The 20,804-nt window shown below is 29.5% G+C and overlaps 1 protein-coding gene across 7 annotated transcripts in view; it reads right to left on the bottom strand.

The window, feature by feature from the left end:
- Positions 1–20,804, bottom strand: part of LOC132716497 (hemoglobin-3-like) — a 116,887-nt gene that overhangs the window by 4,383 nt on the left and 91,700 nt on the right. The window contains exon 1 of one of the 7 annotated variants that reach the window (XM_060699789.1): positions 14,891–14,940. The exons of 5 other annotated variants lie outside the window; for them this stretch is intronic. The gene's annotated coding sequence lies outside the window, so the exon portion shown is untranslated. Of the gene's footprint in view, positions 1–13,750; positions 13,902–14,890; positions 14,941–20,804 lie in introns of those variants that run through there. One more of the 7 variants, XM_060699784.1, reaches the window with a different exon arrangement.

Genomic DNA, 20,804 nt, shown 5'->3' with positions numbered 1-20,804 from the left:
ATAGAAATAAAAGCATTTATGAGGCATCATGGTCCAATAAGCTGTAGACTGCATAAAAACTGACATAGAAAATTAAGTTTAAACTCATTTAAAACGGCTTCTCATCGAAAGAGATTCATCACCTTACTATGGTCAAACTATGGTCAAACCCCTTTGATATTTGACACTGTTTCTTTACCATTCCAACTGAATAGTTAACTTTCTTTTTTCTTTAAGATGGAATGTTAAAGGAACGGTCTACTTTAAAATAAATACAAGTTCTTTAAAATTGTACTAAATTGTGGAGGGAATTTCTGAAATTGTTTTGACATAATACAATGTAATTTGCTTTTTTAGTTGATGCACCTTGAAGAGTGCAGGAGTGTCAGGTCCTGTTAAAAATAAAAAAACATTACGCAATTTTATCAAATATTACTGCACGTCACAAGCATTCCTTTATGAAATACCAAGAAAAAAAATATTTGTGGGATATCATTTATCAATTTTCAGTATTGACATTAGGTCTTTCTTAAGGTAAATACAAACAAACCGTGCATACAAAGATTGTTTAATGATAATTCAACAAAGGTCTACGTGCATAGAGATTATGGTATTTAATTGGTAATCAATTCAAAACAGTGACTTTGCAAAATATTATATCATGTATATAAATTGCACCAAATGTAAGCAACATTGTATAGAAATATTTTGAATTCATGCGATAGGCCAGTGAGATATGTCATGTCGCCTGCTCTTTGTGGCCTTTTTCAGTAAATTGCCAAATAACTACTACGGTTAGTACTGATAGAATAATATGTTAAACTAAGTATGATTGCATAATTAAGACAATTAAAGTTTTTACTTCATAGATGTAACTCTTCTTGCACGATTGTTTTTTTTTATCTAACATCATTAAAATAATTTGAAACCCATTTAACCCATCCCAGCGCTCAAGCTTGTTCTTTAGGTACATATTTTTTCCTAAAACGTAAAATTATGGAGAAAACAATTATCCCCTTAATTTTCTGATTTTAGCAATAATACTCCGGATAGAAACAAATAACTCTGACGATATAAGGTGATGTCATGAAATGAGGAGACTTATGCGTTTGTAATCATCCAAATTCCCGTTTGAATAAGTCGGCTAAATGCGTATTTGTAGATAAAAGACGTTGCAAACGATGTATTTGTTATCATGTAGAGGTTAATTATATCACAAGGCTTCAACCTTCTCGCTCACATCATTCACTCGCCCGCTCACTCATTCGGCCTTAAATGATTAAATAACATAGAGCAGGTAATAAACACCGTTTGACAGTGTGATGTCAATATATATTGTGATTTAGTTTCAAGTTTATTTATTGTATAGATATGTTATTAACTCGTAAATATATTATCAAAGCGCAAACCACTTGACATTGCCTATAAACATTAAACTTTCAACAGATATGTACATTTCGTGTCCGGTAGATGGCGCAGCTTTAGACATAAGCATGTTGCATTTTTACACCTCTTCTTGTCACGTTTAGGTATCTCACGTTATCTAAAATCATAACAGTCTGTCTAACCAATATCTATAAAATTGAGTTAACTAGCATTTACCACAATCAATGATCAATTATACATAATCTTCTGTAACATAGATTTTTGAAGTTGTAACAACAGCAATAAGCGGACAGAAATTTGACTTTCAATTTATTATATATTTCTGCATATTTTTTTCTAGTTTTATAGCTTTTCTTGTTTCCTCTTTGATTCTTTCAATCTAATCATTAACCTAGTCATTACAAATAATATTTTATCGTACGATTTCTATTTCATAGACGAGTTAAGTATATTATATAAGGTTTTATCTGATAAAGAGAGCAAGTTTCAGTAATCATATTAGAATTTTATTAACCTACGAAGTTTTTACTCAAAAACTATAAAACCATAAGATTAAAATCATATTATAAATCTCATATATATGTAATAAAACATAATTTGGTTATCAAATATATTTTAAAGGCAAATGATTTTGAAATCTTATCTTGAAAGATTTAAGAGAGTGGAAGACCAAGGAATGTGTTATTACTTTTATTATTAAGATTAATTCGGGACTATCTATCGTCCGATGCTGATTTCCTCTCTTGAGTTAGACAAATAAGACGGAATTATTTTAAAACTGTGATACAAAACTATATGCCAATCGATTTAACGAATATAACTGTTATATGTAGCATAACTGCACACTTTAACAACACGCTTTTACAACATAAGCAAAGTAAGAAAAATCACATTGATGTTAATACTTTTATTAAATTGAAGTTTAGAGATAGCCGAGATAGATATGTTAAGCTTTCATATTTCAAGCAATTAAAACAAGAGACACTTTATTCTACATTGAATAACATGCCAACAATGACACTACTGTTAGTACATAATAAATATTAATAAATTGGGTTATCAATCAGGCCTTTGATTTCTTATTTTGTTAATATTTACGTATGCACGCAATGTTGCATTTAAACTGCATGCACGTACACTGTGTATATATTTTATGCACTACATCATTTAAGTCTTTTATAACACGCAAGTTTTACATAGCAATTTTAATTTTACCGGCTGTGAGAAATGAATTTAATTTTTATTTTTATAGTGTTAGTAGTTAATTTCTGTAAAACATATACAAGTACAGTGTTTAAAAAATTGAAATTATATAGATCTAAATATCTTTTACGATTTGATTTCAAGTGCTAGAATAAATTAAATAACAAAGCTCCCAAACACCATATATATCATTATATCTACATAAGATCATTTCCGAAATAACACGTATAAAAAGAACTTTTAAATCAATTTTAATCTTAAAAATTATCTTAAATTTAATCTTAATTCACAAAAGTACAATTTGTTTGTTTGAGTTTACGCCTTTTTCCAACAGTATTTCAGTCATATAGGCGGGTAGTTTCCTAACCATCGTTCCTGGAGAGTTACACCAGTCAAGGGGCAGGACGTGAAGTGGTTGCACACTTGGTTCAAGCGAGCGAAATAGTTGCAAACTTGACAAAATGGCGAACACGGCGTGATTTTTTGAAACGGGTGAACGAATTTTTGCCAGGCAAGTGGGGTTCTTTGTTATTTTGAAGTTCATTAGTATGTCTATTCCACAATGCAATATATATGCCACACTCGGTTAAAGGTTTCAGCATCCTAGATTCTGTTTTGACGAAGTTATTGAAGATATAAACTGATCATGTAGATATTTTGAAATTTGACATGTGACTGTTCTGGTCGGTTTTTCTCCTAATTTATTCGAATTTGTAAGTTTTGAACTGCATTTAACAATAACAAAATATGTTTCTGTCAATGCTGTATAAATGGTTTAGTTCGCAAGTCCGAAGATAACGTTCAATACACAAAAATATCTTGTTCAAGCACATTTTGGTTGCAGACTTATACTTCAAGCATTTTTGGTTGAAAACTTTTGTGTCGATAATGTGGCATGCATATTTTTAGCGATGAATATCTAATTATTTTTTAAATAATTAGCAATATTAAGGCAATTATACCCGTCCATCAAATAAGAAATATATATACAAATTGTGCATGCGTGCAGACATATCCTAACACAGGGTCTTTTAAATAGATATAAAACACAATATGCTAAAAATTGAAGTTCAGTTGTGTTTATCTTCATCATTTTTTTTTCTCCCCGATATACTTCTTTCCTTTTAACAAAGTCTTAGGAATTTTTTTATATCTTGGCATGACTAACTGTAAAGGAAAAGAAGAAAAAAATAGCAACAAACAGCTTTTATAATTGTTCTTTTTTGAGATTTGAAATAAATTTGATTATATAGTAGATAAAACTATATTAACATTGACACAAGGGCATTATTCACATGTTTCTTTAAATTGTTCCTTATTATTGACCAATCGAAACATCTTCCAAATTTCCTAACCAATGACTTTAAGTAGTTTTGTCACGTATCAGTCAATTTAAATAACCAATCATTTATATTATGATCTAATAATCAAAATCATCTTTAGAATACCAATTAATATATGATGTACATCAAATCCGAAATATTGTAAACAAGCATGTCAGTTTAACTTTAAATATTTTTCTATATGCTATTATTTTGTTTGCAGGCTTTTACTGACGATTGTAGTATTGACCTGAGAACCATGTAATTTGAAACATAAAGTGCATAATTGTAGTAAAAGAAGAAAGTATAAATAACATTTATAACAAAAACAAGTAACAGAACATAAATGTCAATAATTGCCATTGAAATTAACCTTCTACACTCCTTTTTCAAAGTTTTACTATGGATTTCAATAGAATGGGAATAAGTTTGCAACCAAAAATGCTTGAAGTATAAGTCTGCAACCAAAATGTGCTTGAACAAGATATTTTTGTGTATTGAATGTTATCTTCGGACTTGCGAACTAAACAATTTGTACAGCATTGACAGAAACATATTTTGTTATTGTTAAATGCAGTTCAAAACTTACAAATTCGAATAAATTAGGAGAAAAACCGACCAGAACAGTCACATGTCAAATTTCAAAATATCTACATGATCAGTTTATGTCTTCAATAACTTCGTCAAAACAGAATCTAGGATGCTGAAACCTTTAACCGAGTGTGGCATATATATTGCATTATGGAATAGACATACTAATGAACTTCAAAATAACAAAGAAAACCACTTGCCTGGCAAAAATTCGTTCACCCGTTTAAAAAAATCACGCCGTATTCGCCATTTTGTCAAGTTTGCAACCAATTCGCTCGCTTGAACCAAGTGTGCAACCACTTCACGTCCTGCCCCTTGCCAGTACTAGACTACCTTCCTTCGCGCTAAACTACCAAAGCATCTCCCGGGGATCGAACCCACGCCAGAGAGGTAACTGGATTAGAAGTCACCGACTCTAACCCCTCGACCACGGAGGCGGTCTCAAAAAGTACAAAAAGAAAGAAATAATAATGTACAAAAAGAAATAATTATGTAACAAATATCAAACACATCGAGGTTTACGTTTAATGTCATTTGACACACTGACTTACATTGTATTAATTACACCGTAACTTTTGAAACTTTAGATATAGGATATTTTAGATGATAGGCGCAACTGTAATGCGATAAAAGTTTAGTGTCACACATTTATTTTACGTCGCCAAATTTTAACCGAAACGTTCATTATTATAACTCTGCTCTCCTGGAAGCCTTTGCCATAAACCGCCCTGCATAATCGTGCAGTCTGACTAAGCTCTATAATACTGACTGACGAACTTCAAATTTTCATTTTGATATCTAAAGAATTGATAATGAGCGGTTCGAAAAATAGAAGCTGCACAAGTATATTAAAGTAAATTGGTTAAAGGTTAATTTGATATCATGAATTTTAAAGATGTTCAACAACTATGCGTTAAATCTCAACAAAAGCCTAGTGAATGGAACTTTATCTTATCTAAACATAAATATTCATGATCCTTTGATAACATATTATAAATTGTTTACTTTTCTTATTTGCATAAGCGAACTATTTGTTTTACCATTCAATTTTTATACACCAAAAGATCTATTATTTTCCTTTACATTATTGAATTGAAGTATATACCATAGCTCATGCACTGTTTAATATTTTCCTATGTTCTGACTCAACAATTATTCATACAATTGTTCGTAGCTGAATACAACATTTATTTATGCATATTTGAAAATATTACAGTATATCTTAATATGTCCATTTATCGGTACAATTTTATTGCTGGTTAATTATATGATAACCTATATATTGTATGCCGATACTTTAGTTGTGATAATCAGCTTTACTAGATAGGTTATTAAAATACTGTGGCCGATAATCTTGTTTGTATAATTCATGTCACCTGTGAGAAAATGTTGCCCTATATATTATCAAATTTAAAGAATGTCGACATTAGGTAATTGTTAATTTGATGATCATGATTTTACATGGCAAATAACCAGGACAAAGTAATGTAAATATTCGAAATGAATCTAACACATTAAGAGTTTATTTCAAGAAACTAATATAAATATGTATTTTTAGAAGTGAAAATCTATGACTTAAGAGAACTCACAGGATATATATTAGGAAGGGATGAGTTTTAATACAAAAAATATGAAGTTAAGATTTCTTGTGCTCTCAACAAGGATCTTCGTAGCTTTCATCCGTGCATATTTTGTCACAAAGGAGCATGTTAATATAACGAATAAACTCAGAATGCTGCTATTTCAACAAGTCATTACATTTCAACCGTTTCAAATAAGAATTATAATATTTTCGGCCGTAGGCTGTTTATTTTCATATTGACTTCCGGTAAACACAATACGGTAAATCACTTAATGAGTAAAAGCAACAACTGAAGGTAACCCCTGTAATATGTCGCTAAGCATTGATGTGTTTGCATTAATAGAACAATCCGAAATTAGCATGCAATTGTTGGACTAGTTTTACTAAGGCCAAAGTGTGTGCAAAGATACTTTTTATTGTTTTTTTTTTCGAAGGTTAGTCTACATTTTTCAAACTCTTAAATAAGTCGGTCAATTTGATTGTATATTACATAACTGCACGGTTTATAAAAAACATTAAGGCGAGGAATATCGCGTGAGCTGTAATCCAAATATAAAGTAAAGCGATAACCTATTGAGATACTTGTAATATACGGGAGGTCCTTGTGCATACCTGAACTCAGTCGGATGTATCTTTACGCAGAAAATGTCAAAATAATCTTGACAAAATCTACAATTAATCAATGACTTTTTTTTAATTGACACTTGTCAATACTGGTGTGACTCTTCATATAAACTAGTGCTCAAACTTTATTTTTAGTCTTATTTTATAAAAACATTTAAGCTATAAATGATGATAAATTGTTATTATAACTTTATCTATTAGTTCAAGAAAGTGATCTACAACAAAAAGCTAAAACATTCTGTAATAGTTTATATAACTTATTCAAAGTCTCATCTCGAGTGTGAATACATTTCTTATAATTTATTTATCTGGAGATATGCTCCTTTAAGAAATTCTCGAGAAAACAATATCCTATAAATTCTAAATGATATGATAATCACTTATACTAACGTTGATCCTTTATCACTTAAAGGCACGTTATGCATCAGAAACGAAAAATATTTCACCTTTCTTTAGAAAAGGTTAACATGAGTTTAACAAAGATATATATCAATTTAAGAAAGTAGGTCTAAATGAGAAATAAAATAATTGTCATTAAAGTAGCAAAATGTAAAAACATCAGAAGCAAAAGATAATCTATAACAGTACTCCAAAAAATAAAAAGCGTATGAGAAATAAAAATAAAGCATTTCTGATGCATAACTAGCCTTTAATCTTTAATAAAAATTAGATGTAAAAACATCACGTACATTGTTATTTTGCATGATATTATAACTAAATGAAACAATAGTTTACATTAATTTTGACAACCACTCGCATGTACTCTTAAATACCATAAAAAGTTTATCTTTATGAAACAAATTGAAATATAACCCTTTTCGTTGAATTCCAAATAAGAGGACTACCATGAGCTATTGTTGCTCTCGGTCCAATTCCTTTCTGCTTAAATTGTAAATTATTAACATGTATATATTACCTTGAATAAAAATATGTTTAAAGCAAAACCAATATCCAAATTTCACAGAGGAATATTAATTCGCTGTTACATGGTTTTATATTCAATGAATAGCTGCGATAGACATACACTGTAATTCCGGTCTTAGTTTATATTTATCTGTTCATAAACCCTTGTTAGTATATGTTAGAAGTTTAAATATTCATACTGCTGTTTATGGAAAAATGCAAGATGGTTGTGCGATTTTGACGATTATATTTACTTTTTAATTTCAGTTTAGGAAGTGTAAACATTCTCGTTTTGGGGAAAGAGGGATCTTTATCAATTTATTAAGTGCATGGATAAACACATTGACATGTATATTGCGATTTGGTTTCAAGTGCTATAACCTAATAGGTACGTTTAAAAACCTATAAATATATCATTGAATTGCAAAAGAAGTGTTCGTTTTTTCATACAGAAATTTCATAGAAAATAAAATATTTTCTATAATATCAAAATAAACACATGATGCAAAAGAGTCAAACAACATTAGTCTGTCCAAAGCATATCTTGTACAGCAAGCAATCAAAGTAAATATAATCAAGGGGACAACACGTTCAAAGATTGCCAAGCCAAAAATTTGTTAAAAAACCAATGGACACCAATTCAATAATTCAACTAACATATAAATTTGATCTACATCTTCGAAATAATAATTCGGATCATTGTTAACCTCACCTGCTATCTTTGTGTAAAAGATGTGGATTTGATAGAACCTTAGTCATAAAATATACTATTAAAGTAAAATATTCTATTTGATTGTTACATAAAACCCTAAATAATTTATGAAGACATCTTGTTTATATAGTTAAAACTAAGTCCTAAAATTCATTGTAAATACTCGTATATTAAGTATTTTGTAGAAAAGTTTGGAAAATTTAAAAGATTAATATGTATAAAATAAATTTGTAAAACTAACATACACGTTCTTTACCTTCCCATTGTGATAAGAAGGTCTAATAATTGATAAAATTCCATTGCTTATCAAATACATGTTGACCTTTTTATGTATGTATGTATGTATGTATGATAACGACAATGGATAAACTAGCATAACTCAAGGACATGTACCCCCACCTACTCCTAATAGGAAAGACCGACAACCTAATTTGAATAATGAACATTGTCCCTGACATATATGTGCTATAACGTATGCAGAATTTGAGGTAAAAGAAAAAAAGTTATTTGATAGACAAAATACTGATACAATCATTCATGCTACGTTTTACATTGGTTGAACATAACGAAACATTTACCAGTTTGGCTGTATAGAAACGAGGAATTAAAATATGATTATGAAAAATGTTTAATTGAATTGAAATTAATGCACCGCGACGCTATAAACAACCATTTTACTTATGATATCTATGTGAATAATCTTAACTTCAATGCAAATGCATCAGAACGTTTTTGCATCAATATCACCTTTAATGTGTACTTTAACACACGATATTACCTTTAATTAATTGTACGCAGTGTTACATAACTGTTTAATTTATAAAATTATCTTCATACAGATCTTTATTATGTTTGACAAAAAATAAAACTCTGATATTTATCTTTAATTATAAAAGTATAGTTCTTAAATATCTGAAAACTTGCAATGTTCCACTCGTGTTTAGTATAAAATACCAAACCATTGTCTACAAGTTAATCATTTGACAATAGACGCTTGACCACTGATCCTACCACTTGAATCTAAAGACAGTTAAATCTTTGTCAAAGATACGAAACCGCTTCAAACAAAGTGTTCTGTACCATTTTAAAGATTTAAACCAGGTGTATCATTTAAAGTATTTATAATGCTAGTATACGAGCGTATACGACAGTATACGTCCATCTACAACTGAAGCAATATCAGGCTTTATAATGCAAATTATTATCATTTCAAATGGTTGGCAGACATGATCTTTATATAATTCTATATGTGCAGCAAATTATATTCTATATTATGAGTGCAGAACGCGCATATTTGTAGAATGTGCGCATCATCTGAGTACATCCCATGTAATTCAACACATGATAAGAATGAGCTGGTGTTGACAAGTATTCGCAAAGGAAACGCATTTAACATATTTATATACACTCCTGAGTTTGTTTATTTTAAATAAAGGTTCAAGAATAACATACACAGCATCTATAACATAATAATAGTAACTTAATGATTGATATCCAAATATTGTCATAGTACATTTATTTGCTATATATTAATTTAACAGTTGTGACGATGAAGGGTGATGTCATGAAACGAGGAGACTTATCCAAAGTTCCGTTTGGATAAGTCGGTCAAATACGTATCTGTAGATATGGGACGTTGCAATCGATGTATTTGTTATAATGTAGAGGTTTATCATACCACAAGGCTTTAACCTTCCATGGTAAGAGAGTCGCTCACATCATTCACTCGCCCGCTCGCTCATTCGGCCTTATCTGATTAAATTACATAGAGCAGACAGTCAGCACCGTTTGACAGTGTGATGTCAATATGTATTGTGATTTAGTTTCAAGTGTATTTATTGTATAGATATGCTATTACCTCGTAAATATATTATCAAAGCGCAAACCACTTGACATTGCCTATAAACATTAAACTTTCATCAGATATGTACGTTTAGTGCCCAGCAGATGGCGCAGCTTTAGACATAGGCATATTGCATTTTTACAACTCCTCTTGCCACGTTCAGGTAAACAATAGTAATTTCAAATCATAATAATCTGTCTAACCAATATCTATAAAAGAGATTTAAGTAGCATTTACCACCATGACTCATCAATTATACATAATCTTCTGTAACATAGATATTTGAAGTTGTAACAATTGCAATAAGCGGACAGAAATTTGACTCTTTTCAACGGGTTGGTCCAGTATTTTCATATAAATACGTCTTCATAATCAACTTTAGGACAGGGCTATATCTTAATTGATTGCCTTTGTTACTTCTGTAACCCTGTCTTCTCTCATGTCTGTTATATATTTCTGCCTACTTTTTTCTTGTTTCATAGCTTTTCTTGTTTTCTCTTTGACCATTTTAATCTAGTCATTACAAATAATATTTTTCATTCAGATCTTTATTTCATAGTGGAGTTTAGTATATTATATAAGGTTTTATATGATAAAGAGGACAAGTTTTTGAAATTATATTATACAGTGTAATTTCATTAACTTTCTAAGTTTTTACTAGAAAAGTATAAAGCAAAAAGATTAAAATCATATTATAAATCTCATATATATGAAATAAAATATAATTTGGTTATCAAATATATTTCCTGGCAAATGCTTTTGAAATCTTATCTTGAAAGGTTTAAGAGAGTAGAAGACCATGGACTGTATTATTTCTTTTATTAAGATTAATTCGGGACTCTCTATCGTCCGATGCTGATTTCCTCTCGTGAGTTACATCTGTATCTTTTTGAAATAAGACGGATTGTTTTTGATACTGTGATTAAGCAATTTTACGAATATGATTTTATATGTAACATAACTGCTTACTTCAACAACACGCTTTTACAACATAAGCAAAGTAAGAAAAATCACATTGATGTTAATACTGTTATTAAATTGAATTTTATTAATGTCATTTGACACACTGACTTACATTGTATTAATTACACCTTATAACTTTTGATACATTAGATATATGATATTTTAGATGATAGGCGCAACTGTAATGCTATAAAGGTTAAGTTTCATAACACATTTATTCTACGCCGCATCGTTCATTATTATAACTCTGATAATAATACCTTTCTCCCCTGGAACCAAAAGTTATCAGCCTTTGAGTCAGACCGCCCTGCATAACAAGGCTCTATGCTACTGACTGACCAACTTCAAATTTTCATTTTTATATGTCAATAATTGATAATGAGCAGTTCGAAAAATGGAAGCTGCACAAGTATATTAAAGTAAATTGGTTAAAGGTTAATTTGATATCATGAATTTTAAAGATGTTCAACAACGATGCTTTTAAATCTCAACAAAAGCCCAGTGAATGAAACTTTATCTTATCTTAACATAAATATTCATGATCCTTTGATAACATATTATAAATTGTTTACTTTTCTTATTTGCATAAACGAACTATTTGTTTTACCATTCAATTTTATACATCAAAAGATCTATTTTTTCTTAACATTATTAAATTATTTAAGTATATACCATAGCCCATGCACTGTTTAATATTTTCCTATGTTCCAACTCAACGATTATTCATACAATTGTACTTAGCTGTATGTACAACTTTGAAAATATTACAGTGTAGCTTACTAGGTCAATTTATCGGTACAATTTTATTGCTTGTTAATTATATGATAAACTTTACATTGAATGCCGATACTTTAGTTGTGATAATCAGTTATACAAGATAGGTTATTAAAATACTGTGGCCGATAATCTTGTTTGTATACATGTAATTCATGTCACCTGTGAGAAAATGTTGCCCTATATATTATCAAATTTAAAGAATGTCGACATTAGGTAATTGTTAATTTGATGATCATGATTTTACATGGCAAATAACCAGGACAAAAGTAATGTAAATATTCGAAATGAATCTAACACATTAAGAGTTTATTTCAAAAAAACTTATATGAATCTGTGTGTTGCCGACGTCAACACTATTACTAGATATGCTTGAATATTAAGAAGGTATGAATTTAGATACAGAGTTGAAATGTTCTTGTGCGGAAACAAAGATCTTCGTAGCTTTCATCCGTGCATATTTTGTCACAAAGGAGCATGTTATAACGAATAAACTCAGAATGCTGCTATTTCAACAAGTCATTACAATTTGACCGTTTCAAACAAAAATTATAATATTTTCGGCCGTAGGCTGTTTATTTTAATATTGACTTCCGGTAAACACAATACGGTAAATCACTTAATGAGTAAAAGCAACAACTGAAGGTAACCCCTGTAATATGTCGCTAAGCATTGATGTGATTGCGTTAATAGAACACTCCGAAATTAGCATGCAATTGTTGAACTAGCTTTACTAAGGCCAAAGTGTGTTCAAAGTTACTTTATATTGTTTTTTTTTTCGAAGGTTAGACTACATTTTTCAAACTCTTAAATAAGTCGGTCAATTTGATTGTATATTACATAATTGCACGTTTTATAAAAACATATAAAGTCATGAAATATCACGTAAGCTGTAATCTTAATATAGTAAAGCGATAACCTATTGAGATACTTGTAATATACGGGAGGTCCTTGTGCATACCTGAACTCAGTCGGATGTATCTTTACGCAGAAAATGTCCAAATAATCTTGACAAAATCTACAATTAATCAATGACGTTTTTTAATTGACACTTGTCAATTATGGTGTAGCTCTGCATGCAATGAAATTCGTCATCCCAAAAAAAATATTTAAGGCTCTTCATATAAACTAGTGCTCACACTTTATTTTTATTCTTGATTTATAAAAAACATTTCAGCTATAAATGATGATAAATTGTTATTATAACTTTATCTATTAGTTCAAGAAAGTGATCTACAACAAGAATTAAAACATTCTGTAATAGTTTATATAACTTATTCAAAGTTTCATCTCGAGTGTGAATACATTTCTTATAATTTATTTATCTGGAGATTTGCTGCTTTAAGATCTTCTAGAAAAAAACAATATCCCATAAATTCCAAATGATATCTTTATCAATTATACTAACTCTGATCCTTTATCAATTAATGGCAGGTTATGCCTAAGAAACGAAAAAATATTTCCCCCTTCTTTAGTTAAGGTAAACATGAGTTTAACAAACATATACAATGTATACCAACTTAAGACAGTAGGTCTAAATGAGAAATAAATTATTTGTCATTAAAATTGCAAAATGTAAAAACAACAGAAGCGAAAGATAGGTCAGATAACAGGCCAATAGGTAACGTTTTGGAAACTATAACAGTACTCCAAAAATAAAAAGCTTATGAAAATCATAAATAAAGCATTTCTGAGGCATAACTAGCCTTTAATCTTCAATAAAAAATTAAATGTAAAAACACCACGTACATTGTTATTTTGCATGATATTATAACTAAATAAAACAACTGTATGAACCACGCATTTGCACTCTTGAATACCATAAAATGTTCTACCTTAAAAGATTATTAAACAAATTGAAATATTACCTTTTTCGTGTAATTCCAAATAAGTATCCAAATTTCACAGAGAAATATTAATTCGCTGTTACATGGTTTTATATTCAATGAAAAACTGTGATAGACATACACTGTAATTGCGGTCTTACTTTATATTTATCTGTTCATATACCCTTGTAAGAATATGTTAGAAGTTTAAATATTCATACTGCTGTTTTTGTAAAAATTCAAGATGGTTGTGCGATTTTGACGTTAATGTTTACTTTTAATTTCAGTTTAGAGAGTGTTAACATTCTCGTTTTGGGGAAAGAGGGATCTTTATCAATTTATTAAGTGCATGCATAAACACATTGATATGTATATTGCGATTTGGTTTCAAGTGCTTTAACCTAATAGGTACGTTTAAAAACCTATAAATATATCACTGGATCAAAAAAAAAATAAGTGTTCATTTTTTTCATACAGACATTTCATAGAAAATAATAAACACATGAATGTAAAAGAGTCAAACAAGATTAGTCTGTCAAACGCATATCTTGTACAGCAAGCAATCAAGTATTAAAGTAAAGATAAACAAGGGAACAACACGTTCAAAGGATGAAGCAAGTTAATAATATTGTCAAATCCAATGGACGCATATTCTATAATTAAACTGACTTATAAACTGGATATAAATTTTAATATAAAATTTTAAACTGGAATATAGTTAACACTTCACTTGCTGAATTTGCGTAATTGATCTTGATTTGATACGATCTATTAAAATTTTAAGGGATATCAATATCAAAATAAGGGGCCACCAAAAGTATAGAGCCTCTGCACGGTTGTGCAAACTGGACGACCTGGCTCTATACTTGCTGTTAAACGTAATCACATTCGGTCGCAGGGTGTTTAAGATTAATTCAATTATAAACAAAAGAAATGCGATAAAAAATAGCTTGTGTCATACTTAATAGAACCTTGGTCATAGATATACTATCAATTAAAATATTTATTTCGATATCAATTATAAATTATTGATAAATAAAAGCCTCAATCTTTCATGAACAAATCTCGGTTTTATAGTTAAAACTAAATCCTAAAATCTATCCTAAAGATATAATGTATCTTGTAGTAAAATTGGGAAACATTTAAAAAATTATATGTATAAAATAAATTTGTCAAACTTACATAAACGTTCTTATTTCCTTCCTATTATGATAAGAATATCTCTTATTTGATAAAATTCCTTTGCTTATCAAATATACATACATAAATATAAATATACATGTTTACCTTTTTATGTATTTATGATAACGACAATCGATAAACTAGCATAACTCGAGGACATATAACCCCACATACTCATAATAGGAAAAACCGACAACCTAATTTGAATAATGAACATTTTTCCTGACATATATGTGCAGACATTTTTGCAGAATTTGACGCAAGAGAAAACAATATGAGCCGCGCCAAGACAAAACCAACATTGTGCGTTTGCGACCAGCATGGATCAAGACCAGCCTGCGCATCCGTGCAGTCTTATCAGGATCCAAACTGTTCGCTTACAGACCCTATTACAAGGAGAGAAACATCATGGATGCTGATTAGACTGCGCGGATGCATGCAGGTCGCAAACGTACTATGCTGGTTTTGTCATGGCGCGGCTCCTATTTATTTGACGGAGAAAATACTGATACAATAATCCATGCTACGGTTAACATTGGTTGAACATTATGTAACATTTACCAGTTTGGTTGTATAGTAAAAAGGATTTTAAACATCATTATGAAAAGTTAAATTGAATTGAAGTTAATGCACTGCGACACTATAAACAACAATTTTATGTATGCTATCTATGTAAATAATTGCAACTTCAATGCACAAAATACATCAGAAAGTTTTTGCACAAATACCACATTTAATGTGTACTTTAACACATGATTTTGCCTTTTATTAACTGTACGCAGTGTTACGTAACTGTTTAATTATAAATTTATCTTCATACAGATCTTTATTATGTTTGATTAAAATAAAACTCTGATATCTACCTTTAATTATAAAAGTATAGTATTAAAATATCTAAAAACTTGCAATTATCCACTCGTGTTTAGTATTAAATACCCAACCTTTGTTCACAAGTTAATCATTTGACAATAGGCGTTTGACAACTGATCCTACCACTTGAATCTAAAGACAGTTTACCAAAAATAAGGAATCGCTTTAAACAAAGTGTGCTGTACCTTTTAAATGATTTAAACCAGGTGTTGCATTTAAAGTATTTATAATGAGAACATAGATTACGTGAGTATTCGTGAGTATACGTTCACCAGCGACTGAAGTACTAGCAAGTTTAATAAAGCAAATATTTATTATTTAAAATGGTTAGCAGGTATGATCTTTATATAATTCTATATGTGTAGCACATTTGCAGAGAGTGCAAATCATTTGAGTACATCCCATGTGAAAGAAACCAACTCATCGCTTAAATCATTGTTAACATAATGTTCTTAAAAGAGAAGCATGCTATAAATTATTTGATGAAATACCAGCATTGCTCAATTGTTAAACAACTAAATAATGAAATTATTCAATGTATAGATTAAACGCCACATTTGATTAGAACACTTTGACGGGATAGATTAATATATAAAATACACACTTTCTTAACAGCCTCAAGTATAGGAATAAATAAAAAAGACAAAGCCTTACATAACGAAAGAAATATCAACTTTGGTGTGTTGCATAATTGGATCCGCTAAAATCATACTTTTAAATTTGCCTTTAATTTTAAGTTTCACTTCTATTAGACTAAGAGTATATGAACATATTTTCGAACATTTTTGTACCTGCTCTATTTAAAAGATATAAAAGTTATTCATAATAAAGAAATAAAATTATCAGAAAATTGAAATAAGATATTAATTTGATAGGGTGAATCAATGGGCCTATATAAGTAGTCAAATATTTATTTAAGAGATAGAAAGTGACTGTACACACAAACACTTGAAATTTTACGATGAAAACAATTATGCCCTAAATTCAATACTCATAAAGCAAATACAAAAGTTTAAATATAAGACATCGTGAGAATTGAAAATGCTGCAAAACATTTTGAAAAGAAAAAAAACTCTTTGTTACGAAATAGCTTCATATATAGGAGGGAAAAATGAACTTCAAGTTATTTTTTTGCATATATCGTTATCATTGTGTTTAACACATCAAGAAAAAAACCCAACACAAATGCATTCAAATCATTCTTTTTTCAAAAACAGTTTTGTTTCTTTTCACAATATATACCGGTATTGCAATTCAACATTAAAAAAAAATAAGAAAATATTTTCAACAGTTATTGTAAATATGAGTCTGACATCATAAATTGTCAGAATAACTTTTGCCAATTCTGACACTGCGTTTGTACGTTTTATTTAATTTGTAATTGGGCGTGTTCGCAATACTCAAAATTTGTCATCATTTATCATTTGTGACAAGAACGTCAGGTACTACTACGATTATTTATATCTTCTAATTTCAGTAACCATATGTTGCCATTTTAAAGTCCCACTCATAAGCAAGCAAGCATCAGATATTAGATAATAATATTCAAAACTATAATAAAATGATTAATAGGATATTTCAACAATCTATTTATATTTCAAAGCAATTCAACACATGATAAAAATGAGCTGGTGTTGACAAATGTTCGCAAAGGATGCGCATTTAACATGTTAATATACATTCCTGAGTTTGTTTATTTTAAATAAAGCTTCAAGAATAACATACGAGACATCTATAACATAACAACAGTAACTTAATGATTGTTATCCAAATATTGTCATAGTACATTTATTTGCCAAATATTCATTTTTTATTGATTTTACGACGTTTGAGCAATTTCAGTTCTGTGCAAAATTAAAGTCATTTTGACAAGAGAAAAGTACAATAAGAATAGAAATATATATACTATTAGTATTAACTAATGCAAATAGTAATTAATACTTGATATTTACTTATCAAATGTAACGAAACTTCAGAATTGAAATACATTGATTCCATTGACAAATGTAGAATAGATATACATTTGTATTTGATCTTTTACCGATAAATGGCACGGGTAAACCTTTTAAATGTTTGTTTTGCAATATAAAGCATAATTTCCAAATAAGTTATTGTTCCAACAAAGTACTAGATGGCTGTTCATCTACCAGCCATATAAACATTTTTACTGCTCAAATATTTATGCTATTTAATTCTAATTACAAAGCAACTGTACATACAGCTCTAAGAATAATACATATCACCAGTCAGAAATTTTAAACGTAACATCGAGCCTCTAGCATCTTTAGTATTTTCAAGTAAAAGCAACCAGAAGTCAATGGTGTATTGAGAGTTTGATAAGAATGCCATCATTTAGTACACGGTAATTAATTATTCTAGTTTTCAACTTACAGTTGACCTATAAACATATTTTGACCGCCATACTGTTGCATATTTGCTTAATAGATCAAAACGTTGTCTTTGCCATTACTGTATTGCATTAAAGTTACATTATGTTCACTTTTACACTTTGAACACTGTCAAATTGAGCTGAATTAACTGTACATAATGAAATGTTTGACTATAGTAATGATGATAAACCAAAAATTTATAATAAACATGCTTAAGATAAAATGTGAAAAATGCCTAAATATAAAAAGACTGTCCCACTCTTTTTTAAAATAAATGATATTTGTATTTGGTATTGTAATTGGTATTTTCCGAAAGATATTTATAGAATTTTCGTGAGTCACGTGGGTTATTGGCTATTCATTTCAAATAGAATATAAAACTTTAAACAAATGCGGCAAAAGTGAAGTTTTCTTTTTTTGCTTTTATCAGTTGGACACTCACTTTTTACAATTGCAAGTGCATAATGTCAATTTAAATCGTTAAGTAAAATGATTGTTTACTCCTTAGCCATTTAATCTACGTATTCTATTTCACATCAATGTGTCTCTGTTGAAATATATTCCTTCCTTTGCATTTAAAAACTTTTATTATTTAAAAGGAAAATAAGTAAATTGATAAATATCTAATCAAATAAATAAACAAAATTTTTTTTATAACTTGTCTCACTACTACAAATCAAATGCAAACATTAAAAGAACATTGAACCGTTTATCGGACATTTTAATCCACTAGTAAATACAGATAATTCCGACCGAGTTATTATGTCAACATCTGCCTTTGCACACTACGTACCATAGTTCAACAGTTTTACCACTTCAACAACAATAGTTTTGTTTCGTGTTTACTAAAAAACTTCAAAATAAAAAAATAGACAGAGTATTATATAAATGCGCTTGAATCGAACACACTTAATGTCTATTCTTTATTTGCAACAACTAACTGTTTGTATTATTATTTTTAATTTATCCTTCCGAAGTAATATGTTATTATTGTTCTTTACATTATAAAATTGTATAGTATATGTCATAGCTACGTGCTAATCTATTTCTTATTTCTAAACTAAAAAGGAGTATTCACACTATTTTACTAATCTGATATACAAAGTTGTATACAACATTTATTCATGAATATTCATAACATTTACATAGAATCTGCCGGTGTTTCTTACACTTTCTCAATTAATCTACAATTATTGGATTCATTTAGCGGTACAATTATATTGCCTGTTAATTACATGATAACCTTTATATTGTATACTGATAATGTGGTTTAAATAATCAGTTAAACTAGATAGGTGCGCGAAGATTATTTAAATACTGTGGCAAATAATCTTGGTTGTATTATTCATGTCACCTGTGTGAGAAATGCCCTATATATTATCATTGTTCAAGAATGTAGATATTCAGTAGTTGTTAATTTTGTATAAAATGGCAAATAATGAGGACAAAAGTTAGTGTAAGTCGTCGAAATGAATCGAACGCATTTAAAGTTCATTTTAAAAGATTCTATGAATATTTTTGATGCCCAAGTACAAACTATGACTAAATAGATCCAGTTGATCTACTTTATTTTTAGGGAGGGATGAGTACTGAATACAGATCACTCGTATTGTCAACAAAGATCTTCGAATCTCTCATCCGTGAATATTTTGTCATAAAATGAACATGCTACAATGAATTACACCAGTATGTCGCTATTTCATTTGGTTACTGCATTTCTACGGTTTACTTTTTTTATTAGCTATAGACTTTACTTCCTGTTAATTTGCATTTTTTTCTGAATTTGCCGGAGAGGTCATCCATTTGTTATGTGATTATTCAAACATCACATTTCACCAAAAATCGAAAAAAAATCAGTCACATAATTTTAGTTTATAGTTTATAGTTTAGTGTTATTTCCATGAGCACACAACATGACATCAATAAGTTCAAATTCTGGACACAACAAGGTCAGTCACTTAGTAACGGAAGAAGACCCAACATAAACTGACACAAATTGACAGGTAAACCATGTACGATGTCGCAAAGGATAGAAATAACTTCATACATAGAACATTCCGAAATTAGTATGAAATGGTTGAACCAGGTTAACAAAGGGTAAGATGTGTTCCAAAATACTTCTTTTTGATAATATTCCAGTTCGAATATTGGCCTTCATTTTTGTTTTCGTCAGCTCTTGTTTTATGTTATGCGGTCAATGCATATAACATAACTGCACGTTTTATAAAGCTTAAAGGCAAGAAATATCACGTCAGCTGTAATCTTAATATTGTAAAGCGATAACCTATGGAGAACCTTGTAATACACGGGAGGTCCTTGTGCATACCTGAACTCAGTCTGAGTGATCTTAATGGAGAAATTATCAAACTAATCTTGACAAAATCTACAATTAATCAATTTATCAATGACGTAATTTCTTAATTGACACTTGTCAATACTGGTGTAGCTCTGCATGCAACGAAATTCTACATCAAAACAAAATCATTCACGGCTCTTCATATAAACTACTTTTACTTTATTATAAACACCTGTTAAATGATGATAAATCATTATTATTGCTTTATCTGTTACTTAAAACAAGGAGTGCAATATCTGTTATATTTTGCTTTTCCGGGAAGTGTGCTGCTTTAAGATCTTCTCAAAAAAATAATATC

The sequence above is a fragment of the Ruditapes philippinarum genome, unplaced genomic scaffold, assembly GCF_026571515.1.
Source record: "Ruditapes philippinarum isolate M1 unplaced genomic scaffold, ASM2657151v2 ctg757_1_1_1_1, whole genome shotgun sequence".
NCBI lineage: Eukaryota > Metazoa > Mollusca > Bivalvia > Venerida > Veneridae > Ruditapes > Ruditapes philippinarum.
This window is presented reverse-complemented; position numbering and strand designations above follow the sequence as displayed.